Source organism: Castor canadensis, chromosome 13 (genome assembly GCF_047511655.1).
Source record: "Castor canadensis chromosome 13, mCasCan1.hap1v2, whole genome shotgun sequence".
Classification (NCBI taxonomy): domain Eukaryota; kingdom Metazoa; phylum Chordata; class Mammalia; order Rodentia; family Castoridae; genus Castor; species Castor canadensis.
The window spans coordinates 32,761,992-32,782,981 of record NC_133398.1 but is presented as its reverse complement, the minus strand read 5'-3'; the positions used below and the strand labels follow the sequence as shown (position 1 = coordinate 32,782,981).

The 20,990-nt window shown below is 42.0% G+C and overlaps 1 protein-coding gene across 7 annotated transcripts in view; it reads left to right on the top strand.

Annotated features, from left to right (window-relative positions):
* Window positions 1-5,952: 5,952 nt before the first annotated feature.
* Msantd3 (Myb/SANT DNA binding domain containing 3) overlaps window positions 5,953-20,990 on the top strand; it is a 29,224-nt gene continuing 14,186 nt past the window's right edge. For 3 of the 7 annotated variants that reach the window (XR_012440362.1, XR_012440363.1, XM_020185520.2), the window contains exon 1: window positions 10,533-10,616. The gene's annotated coding sequence lies outside the window, so the exon portion shown is untranslated. Of the gene's footprint in view, window positions 5,973-10,069; window positions 10,370-10,532; window positions 10,617-14,921; window positions 15,860-20,990 lie in introns of those variants that run through there. The other 4 variants (XM_074051368.1, XM_074051366.1, XM_074051367.1 and 1 more) reach the window with 4 other exon arrangements.

The following is a 20,990-nucleotide window of genomic DNA, read 5'->3' as shown; positions in this document are numbered from 1 at the left end:
AGGCATATCTGAAAATCTTTGGTTCCTTTAGCTGCTGCATGCAACCTTTATTTCATTATTCTAAGGCACACTTTTAAATTCACATTTTACAATCTCTAAAATTGCTATGCATCTTAGAGTTGCTGTCAGCCAGGCAGTAATAGGATGTCATTGTCGTCGCCTGCTGGATATGCATCCAAACTTGTAAAATGGAGGCTAGCAGCCTGGAATACTGATGATTCTGAGTCCAAACATTATTCAGAGGAGTCAGACTTTAAGAAGAGGATTTATATATGCCTTAATCCATTTATTTCATGAATGCTTTCCTTTTAATATATGCACAAGGATGATACAGAATTCAAAATCTACACCTTACATCTCATGTAGCTTTTTTCAAAAAGTATAAAATAAAAATTATAAATGATCAGAAGACTTGTGTCATCATTTAATTAGGAGCGTTTTGCTTTCTTAATATACCTAAAATAACGGCTACAATTGCTGACATCCTGGAGCTGAGGAAATACAGTTTTCAAAACTATGACCATTCCATAGCTCATTTAATCATTTTCCTTCTGGTAGATGTTTTTGGTTGTGTGCTTTTTTTGTAATGATGCTTCAGTAAACCCTTGTTCATCTCTCTTTTACATATGTGCAAGGATATCTAGGATTGCACATTTAAAAATTCCAATACAACTTCCCCTCAATTACACTTCTTCCAAAGTATGAGAGAACTCATTTGTCAGAATAGTTTTATATTTTGGTGAATCTAATGTCTGAAAATAATATCTTACTGTTTTATTCTCTTGTCTTGTAATATTGTTAAGAGTGTCTATATCATTTAAAATCAATTTTTAAAAATTTGCTTTTCCCTTTTGAATAGTTGCATGAAAATTATGAAGATACAGTTTTCCCTATACCCCGCACCTCATTTCCCAATTGCTAACATTGTACGTTAGCAGGGTACATTTGTCACTAATAATGAGCAAATGTTGGTTATTAATTAACCCCCACGCTTTATTCAGATTTCTTCAGTTGTTGCCTAATGTCCTTTTTCTGTCTTACAGTCCCATGCTCAAAGTTGATTAAACATACTCATCTTTTTTCCTATGTTCTTGGTTATGAAAATTTCTCAGTCTTTCTAGTTTTTAATGGCCATGATGTTTTGCGATTTACTGACTAGTTTTGTTATTTACTTATTTGTTTTCAAGACAGAGTCTCACTACCTAGCCCAGGCTGGTCTCAAACTCATGATCTTCCTGCCTTAGTGCTGGAATTACAGGCATGTGCTACCCTCCCTGGTCACTCATTAGGTATTTCATAGAATACCCTTCTATTGAGATTTGTCTGATGTTTTTCTCATGATTAGACTGGGAGTTACATTTGGGGGAAGAAAACCACAGAGGTAAAGTGCCACTCTTATTACATCATTTGAAGGACATAGACTATCAATGTGACTTATCACTAGTGATATTAACATTGATCGTCCGACTGAGGTAACCATTCTCAGACTTCTCCTCTATGACGTTCCTCTTTCTTTTTCCTCTTTCCAAACAGTGCTCTTTGAAGGGCAGTCACAAGTCAGCTCATTTTGAAGGAGTGGGAAGTGGTGCTCCACATCCTCCAGGGTAGAGTGTCTTCATAAATTATTTGGAAGATTTTATCCCCTACTTATTTATTCCTGTGCTCATCGCTATTGATTTTATACTTTGGGCTGTAATTTACTCAATACTACTATTTTTTTTTTGCTCAAATTGTGGCATCCTTGGTGATTGGGAGTACTTCAATTGGCTTCTTGTCCCTTCAGCATATCTCTGTAATTGTGTGGGGGTTGCATGTGTATTTTAACTCTTGCTTACTTTCTGACTACAAAATGTTGAAAACTCAGCTTGTATGTTTTCTACCTCAGTCCTAGAGTCAGGCATTTCTTCAAGAAACTCTAGTTCCTTTTAACGTAAATGATAGTAGAAACCAAGCTCCACTCCCATCTGGGGGCTATGTATAGAAGTCAGTTTTTACCTAGTTAAATTTATCAATCTTGACCTGTGTGATTTTGCCTTGCATATCTTATACAAGAAAGTATTGACATTTCTGATGATTCCAACAAGCTCTGTATTTTTTTTACTGCCTGATTTTTTTACATGTACCTTTAAGATCCATCCAGAATAGTTCATTTTATATGACATAGAGTAGGAACGCAATTTCTTTGTAAATGGATAGCATTCTCAATCCCATTCATGGACTAATCTTTCCTCTGTGATACCCCTACATGTCCGAGAGTCTGTTATGGGCTCTGTTTTAGCCTTTGAATTTAATTGTTTATTCCTGTATATCAACATGCAGATTTAATTTCTATAAGTTTATAGGCTATTTTATTGTTTGGTAGGGAAAATCTTGAATCTTCTGAAAAAAATTTCTTCACAATATTCTTGGTCATTTTCTCTTGCAGATGTATGTTAGAATCAAATTGTCAAATTCTATAAAAAGGCTTTTGGGATTTTGATTGATATACCCTGGACCCTCTTTCCTTATCTTAACTCTATGGCAGAGGTTCGCAAATTTAACATGCAAAATTATTCACCTGGAGAGTTTATTAAAAGCTCTTCCATGGGACCCAGCCTCAGAGGTTCTGTCTGGGGCAGGATCCATGAACTTAATCTGCAATTCCAACAAGTTCAACAAGTGACATTGTTGGTCAGGGATTACCCTTTCACATATATAATCCTAGCTACTTCGGAGGCAGAGATCAGGTTTGAAGCGAGCCAGACAAATAGTTCTCCAGACCCTATCTCAAAAATGCTTTACACAAGAAAGGGCTGGTGGAATGGCTCAAGTAGCAAAATGTCTGCCTAGCAAGTGTGAAGCAATGAGTTCAAATCCCCATACCATTTTAAAAAAAAAGAATTACCCTTTGAGAACCACTGCTCTGTAGAGGACTCTCTTGCTTGGTGATCTCATCCATTCCTGGCTTTGAATACAGTCTGAGGATTAAATATACAGAGTATGTAAAGTACTTGGAACAGAGTTTGACTTATAGGGGACACACCATAAGCAAATTGTAGCCATTTTTCTTAATTGACCAATCAGAAAGGATTTTATTACCAAGGGATCTTTCTGGGAGTTAACATGTGTTCAAGAATAAGTGCCTGAGGAGAGACAGTGGAAGGAGATTGAAAAGTTAACTGCCTAAAGATAAAACTGTAACCATCACACTTTTGAGTGACGGACAAGGAGAACTTCCATCCAGAAATAAACATAGTCCTATATCTGAAGAAACTCTAGCAAGGATGGACAAAAGAACATTCTTTCAGATTAATGGAGAAATGTGAAACATTAATCCAGGAAAAGAAGGAATCAAGTAGAAAACACATAGAAATGCTGCCTGGTTGGTAGAAATGTATTCTTCAGTGTATGAGTCCTGGGAGAGGTATGACAATCCTTAGCTCAGATCCATGAAGCCATCAGAACTAAGTATAAAAAGTAACTCTATGAAAAAAGAATAATTATAATAGAGCATGGGGTCTATAGAGAGAAACAGGACTTTTTTCAACACCATGATCCAGCTATTTTTAGTCTGCTTTTTTGACACAAGTACATTTCCAATCTAAGTTTGTGAACAAAAGAATGTCAATCAAGAGCAGTCATGTGGGGAAAAAAATGTTAGCAGGATCTCATCTCAATAAACAAGCTGGTGCATGGTGAGTCAAAGCTATAATCTCAGCTATGCAGGTGGTGTAGGTAGGAAAATCATGGTCCCAGGCCTGCTTAGGCAAAGACCATAGATCCTTTCTGAAAAATAACCTAAAGCTAAAAGGTATGGACCATGGCTTTAGCCGTAGAGTCCTTGCCTGGCAAACACAAGGCCCAGAGTTCAAATCCCAGTACTGTCAAAAAAAAAAAAAAAAGAGCAGGCATGGTGAGGCACACCTGCAATCCTAGCACTTGAGAAACTGAGGCAGGAGAAATACCAGTTCATAGGCTAGCCTGGCCTATATATAAGATCCTGTCTGAACAACAGTAAAAAGATTGTCAATCATAATTATACCATCATTCATGAGTTTTTGTTGAGAATATATTTTCTGTTGGCAACTCTACTATTGCCTTAACCAGTTGGTATGGCTAAATTATTCCAAAATGTTAAGATTTTTATTTCTATTTTACTGAATTATAATTAATAGAATTAGTAGGGCCAGTTCTTTCCTATTAAAATTCTCTATTTTAAGTTTAATTGGTTAGTGTTTCTAGCATTTTGAATTTTATCTGTGACCAATATTTCTAGCAAGTCCTGTTTTTCTGTCAAAGTTAGAATATTTTACACTTTTCATGTGTAGTTTCAGACATGGTCAATTTTGTCTTGTATTAATTTTTTACCAGAAATATTTGTTATGAATTGGATAAAATACTGACAGTTGATGTTTAAATTCTTAATTCATGAGAACATTATAAGCAAATCCTTTTAGGTGTATAAGAGAACTTACATTATTGTGTCATCTTCCAATGGTGTATTTGTTTTTTAGCTTTCTCTAAAGTACAAACTGCTCATATTGTGGTAGAATTAAGGTCAATAGATTGGATCAAAATGTCTGTGGATGTGAATGAGACTAGGACTAAAATGTTCATCAGGCTTATAATTATGGAATCAAGCTGGGCTGAGAATGTAACTCAGTAGGAGAGTACTTGCCTAGTGTGTACAAAGTCCTGGATTCAATCTGCTGCAACACACACACACACACACACATACACACACACTATTATGGAGTGAAAATGGCTTCACAAAACAAAACCAAGCTACAACCCACATCAACAGAATATTCTAGCACTCCTATGAAATACCATAATAGTTTACTGATGAATTCTCTTATTGATGGACCTTTAGGTTACTCCCAATCTCTCTTTCTCTCTCTTCTTTTATCGGAGCTCTAGGGAACATGTCTCTTTGTAATCACAGGTAACTCTTTTTCTAGAAAACACACCTAGAGGTGGAATTGCTGAGCTTGTAATTTGGTAGTGAAAAGATGAGGGGCAGTAGCAACTAATGTTGAAACAACCATTAGAATTCCAAACCAAACCCACACTAATCCTTTCCCCCAAGGCTTCACAGCCTTATACTGGCAGAGCAGGTCTAGAAATAAAGAATGGTTTTCAGCAGCTTCATGAAAAGTAACACAGGCTTACATCAGTGTCTTTAGATGTTTTAAAGGCATTAGATCTCAAGCAATTGTGGCAGCTGGTACGGTCATGCAGGCTGCTATTGCCTTTGAGTCTAGCGTTAAGCTTGAAGTCACTGTTGGGTAGACGTATTGGCAGCTAAGAAGAAAATAGAATATGAACAAGATCAAGGACAAACCAGAACTATCAGGACAAACTAGGCCTCAAAGAACCAGAACCAGGAGGACACACTGGAAACTGCCTTGTCTTTCACCAACATCAACCTCAATACTCAGGATATCACCATGGCCCAGGACTCAGAGAGGCTGAAGGAGCAGCAGAACAAGATGCAGCTCTGTTGCAATAAGGTAAGCCAGTAGCTCAGTGATATGATGTGTGCGATGGCCCCTCTCCTTGGCCTGCTGCCCAAGGAGTAGGCCACATCCCCACCTTCCAAATCTCCCACAAAATGTCTCTTATAACCAAGATGAAACCAGGATTTCACAGGGAATGGAGTTTTGGGAAATATAATTCTAGCTTGGCTAAATTGCATAGCACAAACCTGCCTGGCATAGAGCCTTTAAAATATGGTTATAAATACTTTGCTACAGGGAAAGACAGTCACCATTTCATGAGGATACCTGAGCAACATGAGGAACCCACACCAGGAGAAACTCATGCCAATAACCAGCACCAGCTTGACAACCATATGCGTGAGCCGTCTTGGAAATGAGTTCTCTAACCACAGGCAAGAGTTCAGATGACTCTGTCCCCAGCTGATATCTTTGAAGAGACCTCCAGGAAGAACCATTTAGCTAAGATGCTTCTCAACCTATGGATATTGAGAGGTACTAAATATTTGTTGATTGAAGGCTCTAAATTTTAGAGAAGTTTGCTACAGGGCAATAAGTAACTAATATATCTATGGATCAATTATTTAAAGAAATCAATTCCTCAAATGGTAAAAGCTTCAGTTTCCATGTATTATGGGCTTAGAGTATGTTCAACAAAACCACTTTAATATTAAATTGTGGTGACAGCAGCAAATCCAGTGACCAGTAGCTTGAAGTCTAGTCATGTGAAAATAGATGAGTGGCCCTTAGGGAAGGTAGAGTGTAAGTATTTGAATCTGTGAGTCCTAGAATTTGCATGTGGCTTGTATTTCTTTCCAGATCTGCTCTTCACTCTTTCTTGTCCTGCCACTCCTCTGGGTCACTTTTCAGCACTAGATTTTGGGCTTTTAAGAGCTCTACCTGTGGTCTCTTGTTTTGTACTTCAACTTCCTCTCTCTTCATTCCCTCCCTTGGACAACTGGATCCTGTAAGTTGAGGCATCTTTGTTTTTCTCAATATCCATGTCTTTAAAAAGATATTTAGATGTGTCTGACATTCTGAGGAATTTTTCAAGTTAGCTAAGGGAATATTGAGATAGGAAATAAACTTTATGGTTGTGTGCTCATGACTCACATCTGTAATCCCAGCTAGTCAGGAGGCAAAGATCAAAATGATTGTGGTTAGAGGTCAGTCTGGGAGAGAGAAGGAATTAGAAAGACCCCATCTCAACTTATTGAAGCTGGGCCTAGTGGTACACACCTGTGATTCCAGCAATGGGGGAGGTATGGATAGGAGGATTATGATCCTACACCAGCCTGGGCAAAAAGCAAGACCCTATCTTAAAAATAACCTAAAGAACAAAGGGTCAGAGGTATGACTGAAGTGGAGTAGTGCTTGCTTAGCAAGTTTAAGACACTGAGTTCAAGTCCTAGTACTGCCAAAAAAAAAGAAAATCAACTTTATGCATGCTCTAGTAAGACTGTAGGAGACATCACTGCCATTCTCTGAAGCTTTTTAAAACTATCCTCCTGCTTGTCTGTTGTTTGATGTTGTATTTAGCAAGAAGAAGAAAGAGATTGACCAGCAGTTAGGCATAGCCATTATCTTGGTGGGATCAGCACAGATCAGGAACAATCCAGTACTCCACTATATGATAATAATATCTAATATTATTACAGGAACCTCAAATGGATGTACACACATTTACTCATATAATCCTCTCCACAATGCTGTGAGGTAGATATTATGCTTTATACGATCACTCACTATGTATAGTGACTAAGATCTTCCAGGAAAGATTAAATTTCAAAAATCTTGTGCCGTTACTGTCATTAGCTATCAAAATACTTCAGAAGTTCCAATATTTCAGCATTTGAACTACATCTCCCAGACTGCCTCTACCTCAAATAATTTTTATACTGTTTATCCTAATTTTTTTGGTTCAGGAAAAATACGGTCATATTCATTCAATTATTCTATACAAGACATACTGTACAAGTAGTGTGTCTACTCTCTATGACAACTTTTGGTGATAGTCCCACTTACAGCCCCTGCTATGCTGGGCCTGGCATGCTAGGCAAGTACTATACCACTTGAGCCACACCTCCAGCCCCCTGAAGGAGTATTTTTGCACCGGTTGATATCTTCCCTCTATCACAGAACAGCTGATTGGATCCAAAATGGACTTCTGCTCCAAAAGCAGTCAATTCACAGGTGACCAGCTTGTCCTGGCCTGAAATGGAGCCAGACAGAATTTTTTATCTGGGTAAATATGAGACCAAGAGGAGGTTTCTGCACTGACCTGGACTGCCATTGGGGAGGCATTATGGCCAAGTGTAAGCTGACTAAGTAGAAGGAGCAGACTGGGACATGGAGGAAAATGGAGCACACATGCAGAGAGAGAGAGATGTAATATGACAAGAAAAGAGAAGAGACGGAGGGACAAAGAGAGACAGAGACATAGACGAAGGACACATTGACAAACGGTGTGGAAGATAGTTTTCCTTTGTGCTTCCATTTAAGAAGGAAATCTCAAAAACAGAAGAGAAGGAGGAGGAAGAGAAGGAGGGAAATATTTTCATGTACTTTTTTTTGAGAGAGGGTCACAAACTCTTGATCCTCTTTCCTCAGCCTCCTGAGTACTGGGATTATAGAAACACACTCCCATGCCTGGCTTCACAGACTTACAAGGTGGCACTCAGTGCATGAGTGTCAAAATTTGCTGTAGGAATAGTCTTAGTTTCTAGGCTCTCTGGACACCAGGACAGTTATTGTTAAAATAATAACAAGGAGTTGTATAGCTCTTAGTGTAGAGTCTTTATTTTTATTGGTGCTTCTGCCCTTCAGTAGCAGTATTTCTTTTCTTTTGGATCAAGCCCTATTTAAGGGTTGTGGGTGGTAGGAGCTGGAAAGGCAGGCAATGACCAGAAAAAAAAAAAAAAAAAGTCCAAGGGATTTAAAAAAGGAAAATAGCAAGTGTTGGTGAGATAGTAGAGAATTTGGAACTTTCATTCATTGCTGGTTGGAATGTAAAATGATTCATTCAGTGACAGGAAAACTTTTCAGTGGTTCCTCAATGACCATAAAGCCATGTGGCCCAGCAGTTCTGCTCCTGGATGCGTATCCAAAAGAGTTGGAAACAAGTGCTCAGACAGATACATGTACAGGTACAGTCATGTTCAGAGTAGCGCTATCATAGCACTACTCACAATAGCCAAAGTATCCCAAATAGTCATCAAATGATGGATGAACAGATAAGAAAAAAATTGTAGTGTATACACACAATGGTATCTTATGCAGTCATGAAAAACAATGAAGGATGAACCTTCAATTTTTAGGCTAAGTCGAAGAAGCCAGACACAAAATGCTACATTATGCATGATACCATTTATATGAAATATCTGGATAAAGAGGTCAAAAATAGTTTCCAGGGTCAAAACCAGTTTCAGTGGTTTCCAGGGGCTGGGGGAAGGAGGGACTGGGAAGTAACTGCTAAATTGGTGCAGCAGTTTCTTTCTGGGGTGATGGAAACATTTCAGAACTATATATGTTATAGGAACCCTGGTATGCTCTAGAGGAGGCTTCTGCCTGCCACTTGGGTACCAGGTACTTGATGTGGTTGCACAAAATAATTTTTGGACACATCAAGTTAGAGACCAATAAAGTTTATTAGTAAAGTGAAGCAAAGGAAAAATAGAAATATAGTACATAACCCAGACAAGAGATGGGTGTCCGCACATCTGAGAACAGGTGGAATGAGTGCTGTAACATCAGGGGTATTTATATATAGTGAAAAAGTAGGTTAGGGGTTTGGCTCTAATTTTCCTTAGAAAAAGTTCTCCCCTGTGTTCCGACACCTGGTATATTTAATCATTTTTGCTGTTACACTGTTTTATCATTTAGGCCCAAATATTTCAAGGTTGGCCTGATTATAAAATTTGGGTCATTATGACATAGATGCCTATGCATCCCTTTAAGCAAAGGATGGGTCCTGCCAGATGCTTTCTTCAAGACAGCTGTCCCTCTTTGCCTTGAATGTTTTCCTTTGTAAACATTTTCCCTGCCCTGAGGAGTCATTTTCCCAGGATAAGTGTCAAGATACACTTGCTTTTCTTTGTTTTTTTTTTTTTCTTTTCTTTTTTACTAAATGTTGCAGCTTACTGAGGGGATGTAAAGCTTCAAGCAAAGGAAATAGTGCCTGTCTGTGTGATTCTGATCAAGCCTTTTCTTAGTACATTGTTTATCTCTAAAATCCTTGCTGCTGTTTCCAGGGCCTCATTTTTCCTGCTCTGTCCGGCCTCAGATAGAGATGGTGGTTGCTGGACATAATCAGTGTAATAAGTGCCACTGAATTGTTTATTTTAAAGCGGTTAATTTTATGCTATGTGAATTTCACCTCCATTAGAAAGAAAAAGTTCAACAGCTCCTGGATCTAGGGCAAAAGAAACATCCAGCCACCACCCTGGGGGGAGGGGGGAAAAGCGCCTTGTCCCACTGTTGTTCGATCTGTTGTGCATTCGTGCACACGTGGTTAGTTCCGCGGTTAGTTCAGGTCAGCGAAGTATCTGGGACAGGCCCGTAGCTCGGTGGGCACAGTCCGGGCACTGGAAGAGTGCACTAGCCAGGCGACACATCCCGCCAATTAGAACCCAAAAGTTAGTGACGAACTCAGCCCGGGGGAGGGGAACAACTTTGCTGTCCCCAAAGAAAAGAGCCTGGGCTCAACTAACTCGTGCCCGTGCCCGCCACATCCCTTGTGAAAAATGCGTTCTTTTGTTGGTGTGCATGGCGGTGACACACAGTTGGTCGGGCCCCGCCAGGTGCTCCCCCGCCAAGGTGGGCAAAGGGAGCCGGATCGGCCCAATGATGCCGGCAGAGGGCCGGCGCGGACCCCGCGGCCGCGGCTGGGGGAGGTGGGTACTGCGCAGGGCCGCGCTCCCGCCCCTCCGCGGCGCCGAGCGACCGGCAGGCGGCTCGGGGCTTTGTGGCCGCGGCGCGCACGGCGGGGCCTGGCCGGCCGGGGGCGCGCCGCCGTCGCCCGGCGCTCGCTCGGAGCCCGCGGCCCTCCAGGCCGCCCCGCCCGCCAGAGGAGCCCAGGTCGCCGCGCTCGCGCCGCGCCCGCCCCTCGCCGGTCCCGCGGCCGCCGCGCCGCCGCTGCAGGTAGGAGGCTTGGGGCGGGCGTGCGGGCCGTGGTGGCGGGCGGGACCCGGGCTTGGCCTGGCCCGCTTCCGGACGAGCCCCGGCGACCCCCGTGTGCAGGCCGGGCGCGGGGCGGCCGGCTCCGCGCGCTGGGGGACTCGGTGAGCCGGGCCGGCCTGTTCCGTACAAAGCCCCAGGGCGCGGGCCTCGGGAGATTCCGCGGGGCTCCAGGCGCGCCGGCCTAGGGGGCCTCGGGACCCCCTGGGCCTGGGGACACCCGCAGTGCTGCCGTACCCCATTCCCGTGTCCCCCCGGTGTGCTAGGCACTGCGTTCAGCTCTTGTGCATACTTGTCTCCATGAAGACCCCCTGTGCCTTGTCGAAGGGTGTCATGGGAGGGGTCGGTCATTCGGAGGAAGGCTTAGCATCACAATCCTGCTGGACTGACCTTGGGAAAACTATTCCTACCCTGGGCTGCTGTTTCGGTAATGGTGGGGGGAGAGAGCGTGATGTAATCCCTCCCCTCCCCAGATACTATTGTAGAAGATAATGTGTATACACAATACTTTCTGTATACCAGGCCCTAGTTCCTAAATAGTTAGCATGAATTAACGTTAAATCATTGCACTTGGCACTAGGAGGTAGCTACTGTAAATTGCATGAGAAACAAATCTTAATTTAGGAGTAGCAAACAGTGCAAGAATTTAGTCTCCTTTTCTGATCCTGGAGAATGGACGTTTCTTTCAAATGGTAACATTTAAGAGTACAGATATTCTTGCAGTATTTAGGAGAATGGTTATAGGCTACAAGAGATACATTTGTCACACATTTAATAGAAGTAGGATAATAGGGCCATGGGTTGTGTGTGTATTTCAGCATGTCAGAAAAGACCACCCAGTGTGTTACCCAGGAAATTGTTGAATGTTAACCTGAGTTAGGATTGAGGACTACTGTGAAAGTTTGGGACCTGGGAGACAGCGAATGAAGAGGAGGTGTTCTGAGGCCTGGAGGAAGATGTAGAAGGAAGCAGGTCTACCCTCGTCCTCCTGGGAGCGCTCTGGAGTAGATCCATCCTTCCTTTAGAGTCCAGGGCAGGGTGGGAGGGGTGGTGGGAGGAGAGATCACAAGTTGTCCCTTCTTACTCCTGGGCCAGGACAGAAGTGTTCAGATGGATGCAAGCTCTGAGACTGGACCTCCTAAAGTGTCCTTGTCCCTTATCATAATGCCTACAGTTCTTGTGACGTGTTTCAGGAGATAGGGATGCTCACCAGCCCTAAGGGTTGATAAGATGCCTAAAATACCAAGGTCTAACTGTTGTGATGGAGGAGGGTGTTTGGAGCCCTGTTTACTTGGTTAGAGAAGCAAAGAACCTGGGGAGGGTGTTTGGGGTTTCAATTTGGAATGGGGAGAACTGTTAAGACTTTGGACTCTGAAAAAGGAAGAGGAAAAGAAGAAAGGCCCAGGAACTATACTAGGGGCAAGGCAGTAGGAAGAGGAGCTGGCCACTTCAGCACACACTCTGCTGAATACGTGACAGCCTTCAGTTCTCAGTCACCATGGAGGCACCCTGCCCTCTCTGGATTTCTCACCTAAGTGTTGTGGAAGATCAGGGGCAGGACTCAGTCTCGCATTTTTCATGGGTGAGCAGGACAGGCTTCTTGGAGAAGAGCGTTTTGTTTTGCACCAGGTCTTGAGGGAGAGGGTATTTGGGATCACAGTGAAGGTGAATGTGGGCAATACCATTCATCATGGAAAAAGCAGTTGCTTTGGAAGATAGACAATTTGGGGTTCAAATCCATTTCTCTGTCACTTTTTTAGTGTGGTTTTTTTTTTTTTTTGGGTGAGGATAAAATAATGTTTTACTCACATACCTAGGAGAGAACTCAACAAGCTCTTGCACTGTTTTTCCTGTCCATGAAAACATTCATTCATCAAATGTCTGCCTAGCACTGATGGTGTGCTGAGTCATATGCTACATGCTGGGATTCGGAGATAAGTCAGAAATTATGAATCCCTTAGGATTTTCCCAGTCCAGAGAAGAAGATTGATGCAAAGAGCAAATTACAAAAAAGTGGTACCATATGTGTTGGCATACATGATTGGCAGTGGGCTCATAGAAAAGTAGCCAGCTCATTTGATACTCAAGGCCAGTCTGCCTCAAGAGATGAGTGAGAGACCTATGACAGAGGTTATGAATGCCCCATTGCCTCCTTGCTTTTATCTCTTTTACCCTGTCTTGTCTCTACCCTGATATTCTCTCTTAAAAAAAGAAAAATCTAGTTCCAGAGGGTGCATAATTTGTATACTACTTCAAACTCATTTTGGAACACAGGTGTTTATAAAGTAAAATAAACATAACAACCTGGGCAGTACTTGAGGAAGGCTTTAGAAAAATTCCATGGGAGCTGGGCCTTATAGGATGGAAATAGGCCCTGAATGGACCTTAGGATAAGCATTCCAGCCAGAAGAAGCGCTGTGTACACAGAGGCATGAGAACATGGCAGATTCAAGGGCATGAAGGTGAGTTTGATCTAGTTAGGCTGAAAGATTCATGGGTGTGGGAGGGGTCCTATAGTCAGGGCCAGATCCAGAAAGGCCCTGAGTGCCATGTGAGGAGGTTGGACTTGTCTTAGGCAGTAGGTGATGTGTCAGAGGGGTATAATTAGAGCTGTGGCATAATCATTGTGTTTAGGAAAGTCTCTCCCATGGTTGTATGGAAGATGGGTTGAAAGTTTGGGAGACCATTTTAGAGATTAGGGTCTGGCCTCAGATGTGGGCAGTGAGAAAGAAAGAGGAAAGACTAGATACTGAGGAAAAACATAGAATAGGTCTTGTTAGCAAGTTGCACATGTTGAAGACACACTGGGGTTTCTGCTTTGGGAAGCGCAATTGATATGGCTGAAATGATTGGATAGCAGGAGACTTGGAGGTAGGGAAATAATAAAAGGGTCTTTTTGCTCTGGCGAATTGGAGATTTCTGAGTGCCCATATGGGATAGCCGGAAAGAAGTAGTTGATATATAACTAGCAATGTGTTTCATGCTGAGAGAGGATGGGGCCAGGGAGAGATGTTCTCCCAGATACTCCCACTTTAATTTGAACAAACACTGAGCATTTACTGTCTGTAAAAGTTACATGTAAAGTGCAATTCCAAACCTCAGGCGTTCCCCTTCAAGATAGGGCAGATCCTCGAGGGTACAGATGGATCACAACACTGAGAAATTCTCAGTGCTGTGCTAAGAGGAAAACACTAGGTACCCCTGGCCTAAGAATATCTGAATGCCTGTGGTTGTAGCTGAAGCGGTGGGAGCAGAGGAGAATGGTCCTCAGTAAGAGGAGAGGCAGGCTGGAACGGGACCTTGTGCATTTCAGAAGTGTTTTCTGTGGAGGATGCTGTAATAATGATGGCAAAGGCATCTCAGTGAAGCCTGGGTGTGGGTGGTTTAGGATGGAGCTGTTGGGGAGGTGAAGGAAGGGATCAGGACTTCTAAAGAACCTTCATCTAGTTTCAAGAGGGTGCTATATGGGTAGGAGGATGGGGGAGGGGAAGATGCAGGAGGGGCTTTGTCTTAAACACAAGGCTGATTCTACTCAAAGACACAGTAAAAATCAACACAAGTTATGTGGCTGCTTGGAGCGGGTGGGAAAGGAGAGGGAACACGTTAGAGAACAGTAAGTTCAGTCTAGGTTTAGGACTGCAAGGCCCCCCAGAAGGAAAGAAAGAAAGTGGACTGGCAGAGAGGACATTGGAGAGTGACCGTCCCCTGCAGACAGGTCTGAGCATGTGAGAATAAAATGAGATCACGAAGCCATCATAGTTGTTGTGAGGCTCTTGGAAAAAATCACATCTCAGCTGGCCATGATGGTACAAGCCTAAAATCTCTGCTGTTGGGATGCCAGGGCAGGAAGATCACTAGTTTGAGGCCAGCCTGGTCTACATTGTAAGTTCAAGGCCAGCCTGGGCTACCTACTGAGACTATTCCCAGAAAAAAGGAAAAGAAAAAAAGGCATGTCTACTTCCTTTTGGTCCCTAATGACATTTATAAGAAGCTAGAAAATGATACTTTTCTGGTAAATCCCTTATCAAAGGAGAAATGTTAGACAGTAGAACATCTAGCTATAATTATTTTAAAATGCAAATGTCAAGCAGGTGGATTTCAACATCTATTCCACGAATATTTATCAGGTGTCTCTGGTGTAGTGGGAGCCATGGAGAACATAGCTTTCAGCCATGAGATCATGCCTTTCAGCTAGTTCACCTGGAATTGCTTACCCCACAGGATAAAACATATATATGAGCCTTAAAGCAAGTAGGAGGGTTGTCTAAAGCATTGGAATCATTTCATTCTGTTGCAGTGTTCTCTTTCATTGGTCAGTAGCTCCACTAGCTTCATAAGTAATCAGAAGATGTACCTTTGGCAGTAAACTGGAAATGAGGTTGTAGAAAAACAGTAGTGTTAACAGTAGTGCAAATAGGGACTGCCAGCATTGGATAGGGCTTTAGAAGGCACCCACTTCAGCTGTAAATTTAGAGGTGAGGAATTGATAAGAAGAATATCACAAAATGAGTGACAGAGTTGAGAGCAGTGCCCTTTAGTTTTCAGATGACGTGTTAGCTTTCTTTCTGTATAACAGACACCCCACATAATCAGTCCGTAGAGTGAAAAGGGTTATTTGGGCTCACATTTTCAGAGGATTTAGTACCAATTGGCCCAGAGAGAAGGAAGTATATCATGGTGGGAGTGTGTGGCAGAGCAGAACCACTTATCTCATGACCAGGATGTGAAAGAAGAGAAGAGGAAGGGGCCAGGGTCCCACTATCTCGTTCTAGTACACAGCCCTAGAGACTTAAAGTCTTCCCACTAGGCCCCACCTCTTAAAAACTCCACCACCTCCCAATAGCACTAAGCTGGGAACCATGCCTCTAATACATGGGCCTTTTGAAGACATTCAAGATCCAAACCACAGCAGAAGGGATGGTGGGAAATTCTTGAGGGTACGTAGCAAAAAGGGAGATGTGGGGAAAGGTCTTGAAGACAAACCTTGAAGCTTCAATTTGACCAAGTTGTGGACCTGTTTTGTTGTAATACTAATTTTATCCTACTAGGAATGAAGGTTCCTATTGTAGGAACTCCCCATCTTGGAGTAGTGTGTCCCAGCAAGACTCTGTCACTGCTTATCACAGTGCCTTGTCACCAGGCTGCCCCACACTATGCTACATTGTTACATCTTCGTGGAACACTGTTCTCTCTGATGCCTGCACAGGGTAGGTGCTCTGTTAGTCCTTGCTCATCTCATTGCTGGTGTTTTCTCTCTTACCCTGCTATGCACACACACGCTTCTTGGCCATTTCTTCCTGTGAAACCATCCTTTGTGTGTACTTATGCAGGGGACATTGTCCCCTGCGTAAGAGTGCAGACCTTTTCCTACAATTTTTTACCTGTACCATCTCCTTCAGCTCTCTGTTGGTACATATATACTGTTACATACTGTACATGCTTAAAGATACTGCACAAATGTCCTCTTGTTCACAAAGAAAGCAGAGGTACTTCTTCCCTCTCCTGAACACCAGGCACATAGTCTTCTATCATGGTGTCTGTTCAGTTTGCCTCTCCTTTCAGTTGTGAGTGCTTTATCCAGGCTATAGGGTTCAGCTTGTCTTTGTATTTCCCACATATTTGTTGAATTGTGTGTATGAAATAAAAAGCCAATAAGTATAAGCTTGAGTATATGTTGTCCAGAATACAGTTCTGCTATTGGAAGGAAGCAGTTTGATATGGGTGGGATGTGGGGAAAAGAACTATAATTTGTTGAAGCTGTACTCTGTGCTTGTTTTTTACTCACATTGCAGGATTGTGCTGAGGGAAAAGACAGATGGGGGGCATTAACTCCACTTTACAGAGGAAGCATTGGAGGTTAACTGACTGCCCCAAGGTGCACAGCTAAGTGAGTGCTGAAGTCAGGATATGAGTCCAGGTTTTCTGTGTCCAGTGTCTTGGTCCATTTCCCTTCACGGTAGGAGCCCCAGTTCATTACTGTCCTGACCTCTGTCCAAGGTCTCAATGCCAGGCTCTTCAGTGATGAGGCACTAGGCACAGACAGAATCTTTGTCAAGTTTCTCCAGCCTTTGCTCAAACTTTAAGATTTAGTTTTACCTTCGGCAGCTGGTGTATTAGTCTTCGCAGGCTGCCATAACATACCTCAAATTGGGTATTGAGTGGTGTAAACAACAGAAACTTGTTTCTCACAGTTTCAGAGGTTGAGAAGTCCAAGATCAAGGTGTGGCAAGGTAGGTTTCTAAGGCTGTTCTCATGGCTTGTGGGTGTTGCCATTCTCACCATGTACTCGAATGGTCTCTTTTGTGTGTGTGTGTGTGTGTGTGTGTGTGTGTGTGTGTGTGTGTGGAGAGAGAGAGAGAGAAAGAGAGAGAGAGAGAGAGATCATTTTAGGGGCACTACCATTAGACCAAGGTCCCATATTTATGACTTCATTTAACCTAAATTACTTCCGTAAATTCCCAGTCCCAAAATACAGCCACACTGTGTGTGTGTGGCAGGGGGGTGGTTAGGGCTTCAACATTTGGATTTTGGGAACACACAAATGTTTAGTCTATAAACAGCTGGATGTTTATTTTAAGGTGGATATTAAAGGTACCAGTTACAATATTCTGGTAGTTTGGTCTATGTTAGTGTTTAGGGAATTGCCCTAATTGTTTCCTCATTGTTCTTTTGTGGTATTAGAATTGTGCGGGTCTTTGCCAAGCCCAAGGGGAACTTTCATTGCATTTGGATTTTGCTGTTTTATGGACTATTTTTACTTTAATGTAGCTTTTAGTGTACTGCTTTGTTGGGCATGATATTCTGTATATGTTAGGCAGTTTTGCATGTATAAAAATGGATACATTCATTAAATGTTTACTGAGGGACAATTTTGTAAGGTTCTGGGCTATTTGTTGGACCATGATAAGAACAGGTGGCACACTCTTTAGCAGAACAGTAGGGAGATTGCTACTGAGCAGAGTAGGGGGGCAGGGAGGGTGGGTTCATTTCTAAAGCTGATGCAGAAGGGAACGCTTGTTATGTTGTCATCTGTAACTGATTGTGAACATTGGTGAATAGCTTCTCGCCTCAAAGTTTCCAATAAGCTTTGCTGGAAGATCTGTATTTGGAAGTGTTTGTGTACTGAGGACTGTCAGTCAGGAGTTCTAGCATTCCCCTGGGTGTAGACCACTTTAAAGTTCCACATGATCTCTACATTTGCTTTCCAGATATGCATTCTTATCAGATCATCAGCAGAAATTATTTCAGAACTCTGATTATCACAAGTGAGGTATACCTGGGGGTAGGCATGGGGGGCTGCCAGTCCTGGGTTTGAGTGAAAGAGGAAGGAGGGAATAGAAGCAAAAGAAGGGAAGGGAAAGGAGGGATGGAGCCAACAACTGAAGATGGACAGAGCAGGCACAGCTTCCTTAAGTTGCTCTACCTACCCTCTATCCACCCAGCTAGATTGCAGGGGAGTGGAAGCTGTCATGAGGTCTGAAATAAAAGAACTAAGCAGAGAAGGGGAGCAAGGTCCCTGCAGTCAGAGCTGGGTTTGAATTCTGGTTTTGCCACTTACTATATATATGACCACTCAAGTTACCAAGCCTCAGTTTTCTTATCTGGGAAATGGGAATAATAGTTGGTTAGTAAAGATAAACTGTCTGCTTCATGAGGTTGTTGAGAAACCATTGGGAGCCTTTGGTGTACATTGCTTTCACTAGAGTCTCTTTATATCCCTGTACAACACAACCACATGGCCCAGAAAGGCCTGCTGTTCTACAAAATTAAGCAAAGTAAATTGGTAACTCTGGGTTTACTTAACTAGTGATTAAATAACAGTTAAGTTAGTAGGCTATTAATGGTCCCCAGGTGTTGGTAATTCTGCTTTTGAGAGCAGTTGTATATTTCTTCTGGTACTTAAATTTTTCTTTAACAGAAAAATTGAAGTGTAGCAAATGATGCTCTCAAGAGCTGTTTTGGGGAGATTAAATGATATAGTGCATATAAAGCATTTGGTGTAGTGTCTAGCCCACAATAAGAGTGCAAAAAAGTTATCTGCTGTTAGCATTACTCAACTGGCCAACTTAGGGCAAAATCCTTTGTCCCACCACCTGGTGGCAGGTACAGCTGGTACTGTACATGATGAGAGGAATTACTAAATTGCTTGGCATTAATTCCATGTAATATCAGTTCTACCAAGTATCACAAGTCCTGAACGTCAGAGTGTGTTTTATTTGCCTAATATCTGGAATCTATATATCATTAAACAATTGAAGTGACTCTTTTTTAACCTCCATAGTTGTCATAGAATATTTTTTAAGTATTAACAGCAAGAATGAATTTAGTAGGGAAACATATGCTTACGTGCTGTTAATAGGAATGTAAGTTGGTATAACATTTTACGAGGACAAGTTGGTGATGTCTTAAAAATCTTAATGTTTTCATCTTCTGTGGCAACTAGTCCTCTTCTAGGAATTTCTCTTTAAGAAGTAATAAAGATAGGAAAAAGATATATTTAGAAAGTATATATACATATACACATGTATAAGGTATGTATAAAATAACATTACATATAATAAACAAAATAAGGATCAATCCCTTTTTCAATTTTGAGTCAGAGCTCTGTGTCCTTAGAGCAGTAATTCTTAAAAACAGTCAGGGCACTGGGAAAGTGGGCATATTGACCACTCTTGGGGCAGAGGAGCTGGGGTGGGGGATTGAGTGAGAACCTACTCTGGGAGCTATGCAGTTTAAGAACGTTCAAGTGTACCCATCGATTTCATAATAAATGCAAGATGAACATGGATAGCTTGGCAGTTAGAGATAATACAGAAAAGATAGATTGTACAGGGCATGTGCTACTAAATCTCAGTTTGGGGAACATTTGATTTATAGGGAATAGAATAATGGATGAAGGTAAAAAATTAATTTTTGGACATTTCAGAAAGAAATGGCCTGGATCTGGTATCATTCTAGGGATATTAAAGCAATATAATCAAAGGGAATTTAATGTCCCCTCATCTAACTTTGCTTAGGAACAGAGGCTAAACTGCACTTGGTGTGTTTAAATCTCTGTCTTTGGTACCTGATGTGCTGGTGTGACTGCGAGGAGGGGTGCCTGGTAGGGAGAAATTGATAACACTTCATTTTAACCTTCACTTTTGGGATGAGGTGGTGAATCGTGGGAGACCCTGGTCAGATTCTGTTGCTTTCATGTAAAACCTACACACTTGGCTCCAAATGTTAGAACTGTCTGATCTGGTCTCAGTCTAACAAATTTCACCCATTCACAGTAACCCCTAACTATAGTCACCCCTCCCTAAGCTTAGTGTGTAAATAGCTGATTTGTCATAGTGCGATATTTTTAAAAACCATAGCATCCTCCCTTCTTTATATGGAAAAATTTAGACATACACAAAGATTGAGAAAATAACCTAATAAATCTTGGTGTAACTATTTGGTGTTCAAGTACTCCCAGTTTTGGCTAGTAGGACTCCTTTCAAGTTGATTTCTAATTGTTTTGATAAGGAGTGGCCAGTTTTATTATTATTATTTTTTATTGTTTTATTATTCATGTGTGCATACAAGGCTTGGGTCACTTCTCCCCCCTGCCCCCACCCCCTCCCTTACCACCCACTCCGCCCCCTCCCTCTCCCCCACACCCCCTCGATACCCAGCAGAAACTATTTTGCCCTTACCTCTAATTTTGTTGAAGAGAGTGTATAAGTAATAATAGGAAGGAACAAGGGTTTTTGCTGGTTGAGATAAGGATAGCTATACAGGGAGTTGACTCACATTAATTTCCTGTGCATGTGTGTTACCTTCTAGGTTAATTCTTTTTGATCTAACCTTTTCTCTAGTTCCTGGTCCCCTTTTCCTGTTGGCCTCAGTTGCTTTTAAGGTATCTGCTTTAGTTTTTCTGCATTGAGGGCAACAAATGCTAGCTAATTTTTTAGGTGTCTTACCTGTCCTCATACCTCCCTTGTGTGCTCTCGCTTTTATCATGTGATCAAAGTCCAGTCCCCTTGTTGTGTTTGCCCTTGATCTAATGTCCACGTATGAGGGAGAACATACGATTTTTGGTCTTTTGGGCCAGGCTAACCTCACTCAGAATGATGTTCTCCAATTCCATCCATTTACCAGCGAATGATAACATTTTGTTCTTCTTCATGGCTGCATAAAATTCCATTGTGTATAGATACCACATTTTCTTGATCCATTCGTCAGTATTGGGGCATCTTGGCTGTTTTCATAACTTGGCTATTGTGAATAGTAGGAGTGGCCAGTTTTAAATGGACTGCATCATCATCTTGGTGGCTTGTCTGTTACTCCAAACACTCAGAGGCTGGGAAACAA